Source organism: Pongo abelii, chromosome 2 (genome assembly GCF_028885655.2).
Source record: "Pongo abelii isolate AG06213 chromosome 2, NHGRI_mPonAbe1-v2.0_pri, whole genome shotgun sequence".
In the NCBI taxonomy this organism is placed as follows: domain Eukaryota; kingdom Metazoa; phylum Chordata; class Mammalia; order Primates; family Hominidae; genus Pongo; species Pongo abelii.
In genome coordinates this window covers 66481694-66493617 of record NC_085928.1, presented here as the reverse complement: position 1 = coordinate 66493617, position 11924 = coordinate 66481694, and the positions used below count along the sequence as shown (strand labels likewise).

Sequence of the window (11924 nt, the reverse complement as noted above, 5' to 3'; positions counted from 1 at the left end):
GGTCTGTCCCTGTAGACAAAGAGTTGAGGCAGTGAGGCCCTCTTGAGTTTCAAAGTGTTCCCCTGTTTCAGAGTAAACCATCGAGCTGGTGCACTTAGTGTGAAAGCATTGGGTGTTTCAACTTTTAGTGTGATGTGGTCTAGTGTTCCTCCCTCCACGCAGAGATTTTATTTGCTGCTTTAAACAACAAACAAAAACTCTCTTTCACTTTCCACCTGGCCAAAGGGAAAAAGAGCTAAATTCTGTGAGTTGTTCAAAATGAGGCTTATGATCTATTTATCTAAGGAGGGAGAGGCTTGAAGATAGTTTTCTGCATTTTGTTTGTCACCTAAATATACAATCTTCATACCAAAACCTCGGTGAAATTTTCACTCAATACTGATTGCTCCACTGCATTTCCTTCTGAGAGGAAGTCAAGAGCCTATTCCTTGTAGCTCTTTTAGTTGGATAAAATTTGTGTTATATCTGACAATAGTTTTTGAAGTTTGTGGAATGAAATGGAGACCTTCACATGGTTTCAACATTGATTGTATATTCTTTTCTCTTTTCACTTAATTTGGTACATTTGGCTCAATTTGGGGAAGAAAATTGTTTTGTAATCCTACATTCTAGCTGCCGTCTAAAGGTCTTTCCAAATTCATATTGTATATATCTTCTCTGTTGCGAATGTGGTTGGTTGAGTTTATTTGCATTGAAATTCTTTATGGCAAATCATGCGTTCAGATCTTTATTGGAATGTTTTCACCTGGTCTTAAAAAAGACCTTTCGTGGTCATCATTATTTCTATATACTTACTCCTACCAGCAGCCCACAGCCCCAAAGAAGACGGAAGATATGATCTTTTAAACAAAATACACTTGATTGTTTTAACTCTCATGGAAAGAGTAAATATAATAATAACATACTTAGACAATTCTACCCAGGTTAATGAGTAGCATTATCTCACAGGCTGTCTGTCCATTTGTAGTGTAACTGTGATTTGGTAAGTAGAGTATGAACAAAGGTGAAGAAATTTAATAACTTCCATGATCTTCTTAAGTTGTTGTTGTTGTTGTTGTTGTTGTTGTTTTTTGAGATGGAGTCTCGCTCTGTCCCCCAGGCTGGAGTGCAGTGGCGCGATCTCGGCTCACTGCAACCTCCGCTTCCCGGGTTCACGCCATTCCCCTGCCTCAGCCTCCTGAGTAGCTGGAACCACAGGCACCTGCCACCACGCCCGGCTAATTTTTTGTATTTTTAGTAGAGACGGGGTTTCACCATGTTAGCCAGGGTGGTCTTGATCTCCTGACCTCGATCCACCCGCCTCGACCTCCCAAAGTGCTGGGATTACAGGCGTGAGCTACCACACCCGGCCGATCTTCTTAAGTTTTAACAGAGTGCTTTTTTAATCGTCTACTTAGGTATACCCAACAAGCCCATACATAAAAATGGCCACTTGGGCACTTTTATTAATGGTCAAACACTAAAATTGTAATAAGGAAATCAGAAAAGGTCATTAACAAATGATTTAAAGAAAAAATACAAACAGTCATTTAAAATAATGTTTACCTCACTAGCTATCAAATGCATTTAAATAAAAAGATACCATTCCATTAAAAAAAAGAAAAAGCCCAAGCCAGGTGTAGAGGTGCACACTTGTAATCCCAGGTGCTCGGAGGCTGATGCAGGAGGATTGCATGAACCCAGGAGTTTAACACCAGCCTGAGCAACATGGCAAGACCCTATATGTAAAAAGAAAAAAAAAATTAAGTCCAGAACTGGATGGCTTCACAACTGAACTCTACCAAACATTTAAAGAAGAACTGATGCTAGTTGTTCTCAAACTCTTCCAAAAACATTGAAGAGGAGGAAACACTTCCAAATGCATGTTACGAGACCATCATTATCCTGATAGCAAAACCAGACAAGCATGCTACAAGACAAGAAAATTACAGATCAATATCCCTGATGAACACAGATGCAAAAATCTTCAACAAAATAATAGAAAACCCAATTCCTGCCACTGCACTCCAGCCTGGGTGACAGAGAGAGACTCTGTCTCAATTAAAGAAAAAAAAAAAAAAATTTTGACAAAATTCAATATCCTTTCATGATGTTAGGTATAGAAGGAATGTACCTCAACACAGTAAAGACCATATATGAAAAGCCCACAGCTAACATCATACTCAATGGTGAAAAGTCAAAAACTGTTCTAAGATCAGGAACAAGACGAGGATGGTCACTCTAGTCAAGACAGTACTGGAAGTCCTAGCCAGAGCAATAAGGTGAGAGAAAGAAATAAAGGACATCTAAATTAGGAAGAAAAAAATGAAATTATCTATTTGTTGATGACCTAATCTGATATATAGAAAATCTAAAGACTCTACAAAAAAAAACTCTTACAACTGATGAATTCTGCAAATTGCAAGATGTAAATTCAACATACAAAAATCTGTAATATTTTTATACACAAACAATGAATTATTTTAAAAAAAGGAAAACAATCCTATTTACAATAAAATTTTTAAAATAGGATAAAATACTTAGGAATAAATTTAATCAATGAGGCAAAAGACCTGTACCCTAAAAACTATAAAACATTGAGGAAAGAAATTGAAGATGAGACAAATAAATGGGATGATACCCTGTATTCGTGAATTGGAAGAATTAATATTGTTAAAATATCCACACTACCCAAAGCAATCTACAGATTCAGTGCAATTTCTATCAAAATTCCAATGTCATTTTTCACAGAAATAGAAAAACAATCCAAAAATTTGTATGGAACTGCAAAGGACCCCTAATGTCCAAAGCCACCTTGAGCAAAAAGAACAAATCTGAAGGCATCACTTTACCTTATTTCAAAATATGTTACAAAACTATAGTAATCAAAACAGCATGGTAATGGCATAAAAGTAGATACATAAACCAATGGAACAGAATAGAAAGTCCAGAAATAAATGCATGCATATACGGTCAACCAGTTTTTGACAAAGGTGCCAAGAACACACAATGAGGAAAAGACAGTCTCTTCAGTAAACGGGGTTTGGAAAACTGGATATCCACATACAAAAGGATGAAAATGGACCCTTATCTCACACCATATACAAAAACCAATTCAGAATAGGTTAAAGACTTAAATGTAAGACCTGAAACTGTAAATCTACTGGAAGAAAACACAGAGGTAAAACAATTTCTTGGGTAGGATTCCAAACTACAGGCAACAAAAGCAAAAATAGACAAATGGGATTGCACCAAACTAAAAAGTTCCTGCATAGCAAAAGAAACAACAGAGCGAAAAGACAGTCCACAGAATGGGATAAAATATTTGCAAACTATACATCTGATAAGGGGCTAATATCTAATATATATAAGTAACTCAAACAACTCAATAGCTAGAAAACAAATAACCCAATTTGAAAATGGGAGAAACACCTGAACAGACATTTCTCAAAAGAAGACATACAAATGGCCAACAGGTTCATAAAAAAATGCTCAACATCACTAATCATTAGGGAAATGCAAATTAAAACCACAATGAGCTATCACTTCAAACCTGCTAAAATGGCTATTATCAAAAAAAAGAAAGGTAAGTGTTGGTGAGGACATAAGATAAATAGGAACCCTGGTACACTGTTGGTGGGAGTGTAAATTAGTATAGCCATATGAAAAACAGTATAGAGGTTCCTCAGAAAATTAAAAACTGAATTACCATATGATACAGCAATCTACTGTGGGTATAGGGGATTGAAATAATTATTTCAAAGAAGTATCTATACCCCCATGTTTTTTGCAGCATTATTCACAATAGCCAAGATATGGAATCAATGTATAAGTGTTCATCAGCAAATGAATGAATAAATAAAATGTGGTATGTATACCCAGTGGAATGCTATTCAGGCTTTAAAAAGAAGGAAATTCTGTATAAAAACTCGGATGAACCTGGAGGACATTTTGCTAAGTGAAGTAAGCCAGACACAGAAAGATAAATACTTTATGATTACACTTATATGTAGAATCTAAAAAAGTCTAACTCATAATAGTAGAATGTAGAATGGTGGGTTACCTCAACCATGGATTGGATAAAGAAAATGTGGTCATGTACACCATGGGATACTACACAGCCACACACACACACACACAAAAATTGTGTGCTTTGCAGCAGCATGGATGCAGCAAGAGGCCATTATCCTAAGCAAATTAACACAGGAACAGAAGACCAAATACCACATGTTCTCACTTGTAAGTGGGACCTAACTGTTGGGTACTCATGGACATAAAGATGGCAACAATAGACACTGGAGACTGCCGGGGGGAGAGAGGGAGCTAGGAATGGAAAAGTGAACCATTGGGTACTATGCCTAGTACCTGGGTGATGGGATTATTTGTACACCAAACCTCAGCATCATGCAATATACCAAGGTAACAAACCTGCACATGTACCCAATGAATCTAAAATAAAAGTTGAAAATGCTTTAAAATAAATAAATAAATAGAAATTTTGTTTCACCTATGTGTAAAATTAAATAAGGCTCTGTTTACATAACAAAGGAAATCCCATTGAAAAAGATCTCATCTAACTGACTATTTGATGCTGTTTAGAGTGAATATTTCATTTCTAGTAAGTAGTTTTTGCCGTGATAGAGTCACGGATTTAGAAATTGTACCTTTTTAAGGAGTCTCATCAAAGAATAAAAGCCATTCTTCTTTGCATTGTTCTCACATATTGCACAAAGGCTTAACCCTATGTCCAATTTTGTTCTTAGATTAAATAAATTAATTAAACTATAATTTAAAAAGGTGGATTACCAGGACTGGGGGTGAGGGGTGAATAGGGAAAGTTTAGACATTGGTCAAATGGTACAAAGTTTCAGTCAAACAGGGAATAAGTTTTAGATATCTGTTCTACAGCGTAGTGGCCATAGTTAATAATAGCATATTGTATATTTCAAAATTGCTAAAAGATTAGATTTTAAATGTTATCACAAGAAACACACAAAAGATAAGTGATAGATATGTTAATTAGCTTGATTTAATCTTTCTACAATGTATGTAAATCAAAATATCACATTGTACCCCATAAATATCTACAATTATTATTTGTCAATAATAAAAAATTAGTTATTATTTGCTTGTCAAATTGGCAGGTTTTTTAAAATTTAATTTTAAATGTTGAGAAGTGTGTAACGAGATACTCTGACACAAATAAACGTGGACACAACCCTGATGAAATATAATTTGAAAATTCTTAGAAAGAAAACTTTGAGGTTTTTGCTTTTTGACCCAGACATTCTACTGCAAGGAAACCATCCAAGGTAATAATCAGTGACGAATATAAGCATTATGTACAGGAGCACTTATTGCACTGTTATTCATAAGAAAAAAAATTTTAAAACAACCCGTTTTCAAATACTAAGGGAATGTCTAAATAAATTGCACTACTTAAGATTAAATGTCATATAACATTAAAATTGTGTTTTGGAAGAATTTTAGCAACGTGGGAAAAGTAGAAGACGTACTGTTAAGTGATAGAAGCAGACCACTCTACATAAGTTAAATAATGATATGTCATGTGCATAAAATAAATCTGGAAAGAAATACACCAAAATATCATCAATGATACTATCTTGCTAATGGGATGATAACGTGATATTTTTATTTTTCTTAAAATTTCTCAGCCAGGCGTGGTGGCTGACGCCTGTAATCCCAACACTTTGGGAGGCCAAGGCGGGCAGATCATGAGGTCAGGAGATCGAGACCATCCTGGCTAACACGGTGAAACCCCGTCTCTACTAAAAATACAAAAAATTAGCCGGGCGTGGTGGCGGGCGCCTGTAGTCCCAGCTACTTGGGAGGCTGAGACAGGAGAATGGCGTGAACCCAGGAGGCGGAGCTTGCAGTGAGCTGAGATAGCGCCACCGCATTCCGGCCTGGGCAAAAGAGCAAGACTCTATCTCAAAAAAAAATTTCTCCACATTTTCCAAGTGTTTTATAATAAGCATGCAGTATTTTATAATAAAGTATGTTATTTTATAATAAGGTGCATTATTTTATAATAAAGTATGTTAAAATGTGTATTATGTTTACATATGCTATACATAATATCTGTGTATCCACAGTATGTCCTCAGCAGGATGAGGGCATGAGGACCTTATGTCATCCTTAAGATGACAGGTCAGGCCTTTCATGATATGTTTGCTGCTTACCTTTCTAGTTTGACAGCTTACTCTTCTCAGAACTTTCCATTTCACTTAAGTCATGCTGAACGACTTGTAAGCTCCCCGCACACGCCATGTTTGTTCTTGTCTCAGCATCTCTACAGATGTTGTTTTTTCTTCCTGGAATGCTCTGGGCTTGATTTCAGGAGAAGTTCATTCCTTTGGAGAAAAGACTTGTAAGAACAAGAGAAGGGCCTCAGTTCCAGGGGTTCTGGGGTACAAGGCAAAACATCATGACAGGATGTCAGGCAGAGGAGAATAAGGTGGAACCCCGGTTATGAGAATCGAGTAACCAAGAAACACATTAAATTAGGTGCTAGAACAACTTGGTGCTGAGTCCTATAATGCTAGACTAAAGCCCTTTGGTTCCCACTCCCTGAAGATATTACCGATGCCCATATTTTAATCTAAAAACAAAATCAAATTCTAAAGCTAAATAAAAAATGAATTGCAATTATTGTACCATAGTTTATCTTCATGAGAAGGAGTGAGGGAGAATTTGTTTTATCCTTAACCCTTGCTGAATAATCATCTAGGTCAGCCTCTGTCAAGCTTCCTCTACACACGAGCTTCTCAACCTGTTTCAATCACAGAGTCGACAGAAGTGATATCTTTATGGCACACAGGGGTAAATACAAGAGGCCCCCGTGGACACAAATGATCAGCCTTGGTTCTCCATGGGCCCCAGTCCTGGCCAGCTTCCCCTAGGGCTAAAATGATCATTATCTCAACCTGCCTGAGACGCATTCCCTGCACACCACCTCTGATCTACATCATTCCAGGCTGAGTTGAGTCTAGTCAGCTTGTAAATGTCCCCAGGAAAAGAGATTTCCTCCCTCTTCCTTAGGTAGTTTTTCTCCTTTGGCTGTTTCCTCAGATGTTGCCTTCTGAATAGCAGCCAGAGATTCCTCCTTTCAAACCATACACTAGTCTAGCCACCACTACCATTTTTAAGGACTTTATTTTAGTGTACACCCATGATTGCATTCTTTAAAGAAGCAATTTCCTGTCACTTTCTTTTGTATAATACCCTAACGTTATGCTGTACCTTAGATAGAACGACCAGAACATGACTTGCATTTCAATAGATTGCTTAATAAGCATCTTTTCTATCAAGTGTCAGCAAAATTCTGTAAGTGGAGACAGAAGTAAATCAGTTAGCAATCAGCCAACAGCTATTTTATTCCGGTTGTGTGAGGGGCCCTATAATACATCCTTCAGGAAGGAAAAAGGAACAAAAGAAAGAGAAGAGGTGAGGAGTTTATGTTGACCACTGTCTTCTGGTGTCTTATGATGCATCACAAACAGACTTATTTCCACCTTTCTTATTCTCTGCTAAAATACTATCCCTAAAAATGTGCTGCTTAATTTTGGTGAACATATTTCAAAGGAACAATAGATATGGAAAAAGGCAATTTTATAAAAGTACCATTAACTGTTCATTTTTAAGGGAACAATTAAAATGCTACCTATTGCAAATTGCTCAGGCTTAATTTCATTTCACCAAGGATAGGAAAATGATCAAATATTTTTTGATTTTTTAATCTTGCTGATTAGCTAAACTAGTTCCTACCATGAGCAGCTAATGGGAAGGGGTGGTATTCCAGACTATATAGATTCATTATTTGTTCCTGTCCCTCCCACTTCTCCAGTGTAGAAGTGTTGGTGCATAAAGCTGTGAAATCATTTACATTTTCCTTTTACCTAATGCTTCCTTAAAATGGCACATGCATCCCTTGCTTTGGAAAGTGGTAGCTACTGTGCCTTTTTCTAGCTCCTATTTTCCTTATAAATAATACTTAGTTCCAATAGCGATAGTGACAGCCTTAGAGGAGTTTCAACAAGAAAACTTAGGCAGAAACTACTCTTCATTTAAAGAAGTTTTACTTGTCAAATAAAGATTGAATATATTCAGCGTGTCCAACATGATGATTTGATACACATACACACTGTATAATGATTACCACAATCAAATTAATGAATACGTCCATCACCACCCATCCTGCACGGTGGATCCCCAGAACTTGTTCATTTTAGAACTGAAAGTTTGTACTTTGATCAACATCTCTCCAGTTCCCGTACCCCTGCCCCTGGCAACCACTGTTCTACCCTCTGCTCCTATGAGTTCAGCCTTTTTCAGATTTCATGTATGTATTAGTCCATTCTTGCACTGCTATAAAGAAATGCCTAAAACTGGGTAATTTATAAAGAAAAGAGGTTTCATTGGCGCATGATTCCGCAGGCTCTACAGCAGAGGTGTCCAATCTTTTGGCTTCCCTGGTCCACATTGGAAGAAGAATTGTCTTGGGCCACACATAAAATACACTAACACTAACTAACAATAGCTGATGAGCTAAAAAAAAAAAAAAAAAAATTGCAAAAAAATCTAATACGTGTGTGTGTGTGTGTGTGTGTATTAATTCTCAAAATATCCTTAAAAGGCAAACACAAGTATTAGTGTGTTTTGCAGATGCAGAGATCAAAGTTCACACACAGTAACTACATCATGAAGCCAGGTGCCAAATGCTAGAGGCCACATTCTGAAATACCTCTCAGCTGCACCACACACTCAGATTATGTGCGTAGTCTTCTAGCTCTGAGAATACAGTTCAAACTCCTCAATTCAGTGTATAAGGCTTTATAGCATGGCTTTGGTTTATGACTTTATTTTCATCACACACACTATTTGTTGGAGCCATTCAAAATAACTGGTGCCATGCCTGAATGCATAGTATTTGTTTTTTGGAACATCTGTTAAACATGCAATACTTTACTGAACATATACATATCACTGTACTGCTCGATTAATTTTCTTTTTTTTTCCAATAGTTTTTTGAGGAACAGGTGGTGTTTGGTTACATGAATACATTCTTTAGTGGTGATTTCTGAGATTTTGGTGCACCCATCATCTGAGCAGGTACACTGTACCCAATGTGTAGTCTTTTATCCCTCACACCCTTTCCCCCAAGTCCCCAAAGTCCACTGTATCATTCTTATGCCTTTGCATCCTCATAGCTTAGCTCTCATGAGTGAGAACACAGGATGTTTGTTTTTCCATTCCTGAGTTACTTTACTTAGAATAATGGTCTCCAATTCCATCCAGGTTGCTGCGAATGCCATTATTTCATTCCTTTTTATGGCTGAGTAGTATTCCATGGTGTGTGTGTGTGTATATGTGTGTGTGTATGTATGTATATGTGTATATATATATATATATATATATATATATATACCATAATTTATTTATCCACTCGTTCTTGCTGGAGTAAGATGGTATCACATTGTGGTTTGCATTTGCATTTCCCTGATCGTTAGTGATGTTGAGCAATTTTTCATGTTTATTGGCCATTTGTATATCTTCTTTTGAGAATTGTCTATTCATGTCCTTAGCCTACTTTTTTTTTTTTCTTGAGACAGAGTCTCACTCTGTCTCCCAGGCTGGAGTGCAGTGGCGCGATCTCGGCTCACTGCAACCTCCGCCTCCTGGGTTTAAGCGATTCTCCTGCCTCAGCCTCCTGAGTAGCTCGGACTACAGGCATGTGCCACCACGCCTGGCTAATTTTTTGTATTTTTAGTAGAGATGGGGTTTCACCGTGTTAGCCAGGATGGTCTCGATCTCCTGACCTTGTAATCCACCTGCATTGGCCTCCCAAAGTGCTGAGATTACAGGCATGAGCCACCGTGCCCAGCCTAGCCCACTTTTTGATGGGATTTTTTTGTTTTTTTTTCTTGCTGATATGTTTGAGCTCCTTGTAGATTCTGGATATTAGTTCTCTATCAGATGTATAGATTGCAAAGATTTTCTCCCACTCTGTGGGTTGTCTGTTTATTCTGTTGACTGTTTCTTTTGCTGTGCAGAAGCTTTTTAGTTTAATTAAGTTCCATCTATTTTTCTTTGTTTTTGTTGCATTTGCTTTTGGGTTCTTGGTTATGAAGTCTTTGCCTAAGCCAATGTCTAAGAGGCTTTTTCCGATGTTATCTTTTAGAGTTTTTATAGTTTTACGTCTTAGATCTAAGTCGATCCATCTTGAGTTCAAAATCTCATAATATTTTAAGAAAGTTTACGAATTTGTGTTGGGCCACATTCAAAGCCATTCTGGGCCACATGTGGCCTGTGGGCCGTGGGTTGGACAAGCTTGCTCTACAGGAAGCATGGCTGGGGAGGCGTTAGAAAATTTACAGTCATGGCAGAAGGTGAAGGGGAAACAGCCCGTCTTCACATGGCCAGAGCAGGAGGAAGAGAGTGAAGGGGGAGGTACTACATACTTTTTTTTTTTTCATGGTTCAGGCTTTACTGGGCATCACACAGGGCTGGGGTAGGGACCCAGCAAAGGGAGCAGGGCCTGCAGATGGTCTTTGAGGACAGTGCTGGGGAGCTCAGGGATCAGTCCAGCTTCTCAAAGAAGAGACAAGCACTGATAGGAAAAGCAGTCAGGTTGGTGTTAGTGCAGGAAAAGGGAGATGTTAGGAGGGGGACTTTGATGGAGGAGAGTGGGGAGCTGAAGCTTTAAAGATCCTCGATGCGGGGAGGGATCATGTTAGAATAAAGGAAGCCAACGAGGCCTTAGGGAAAAGAAGAGAGTGGAAACAAGGAAAAAGGAAGAAGTCTGGTTCAGGGAGTCGGGCTGTTCTCCAGGCTCCCAGGCAGCAGGGTGGGCTCCTCCCTCCCATCTTCTGGCATCACGGGGCCCTATTTACTGTTCCACATAGCTGACTTCCCAAACAAAGGACCTTGGAGGCATTGGCTGGACTTCACGTAGGCAGAGATCTTCTTCAAACCCTCAATTCGGGAGATGAAGTCCTTCAGGTTTGGGAAGGCGTCCAGGCAGCTGGGGTCAAATATACAGTTCAGGTCAAGGATGTCATAGGCGAGGAAATCCACATAGGTGATCTTGTCTCATGCAAACCATGGCCACTTCCCCAGAAACTGTGAGTAGAGCTTTAGCTTTTCGGGGAGTTCCTCCAGGTACTTTGGCTTCAGTTTCTCAAATTCTGGGATGTAGCAGATCATGGCCAGCTGCATCAGGTTGTCCATGGTCTGGTTCTCCGAAATGTCCACACGAATCTTCTCCTCTTCTGTCTCCTCACACAGGTTGTGCTTGCGGGCGATGTGGCACAGGATGGTGTTGCTCTGGATGATCTTGTGAGCCCCATCAAACAAGTAGGGCAGATTGGGAAAGTCCAGGCCCACCTTGAATTTTTAATTCAGCTACTGGCTTCTGTCATAGTCAGGAAGGTCCCCCATTGTGTACTTCTTTTCCTCGTAGCTTGAGTCTGTGTATTCAAGGAGCAGACGGATGGCATGTGCCAGCCTGTGGATGTCCCCGTACCCCAGTGTCATGGGCATGGTGCTGGTTGGTGCAGATTCTGCAGACCGGTGCTACACACTTTTAAACAACCAGATCTCATGAAAACTCACTCACTATCATGAGAACAGCAAGGGGGAAATCCGCCCCCATGATCAATATCTCCTGCCAGCCCCCTCCGCCAACACTGGGGATTACAATTCAATGTGAGATTTGGGCAGGGACACAAATCCGAACCATATCAACGTATAAATGAGATCATACAATATTTGTCCTTCTGTGCCTAGCTTATTTCACTCAGCATAATGTCCTCCAGGTTCATCCATGTTGTTCCAAATGGCAGGGTTTCCTTGCTTTGTATGGCTGAATAACTTTCCATTGCATGTATGTATGTATGTACCATGTCTGTGAGGCTAGCTATTAT

The 11924-nt window shown here is 38.9% G+C and overlaps 1 pseudogene; it reads right to left on the bottom strand.

Annotated features, from left to right (window-relative positions):
* Positions 1–10884: 10884 nt before the first annotated feature.
* Positions 10885–11541, bottom strand: LOC100444079 (glutathione S-transferase Mu 1-like; annotated as a pseudogene).
* Between the last annotated feature and the right edge of the window lie 383 nt (positions 11542–11924).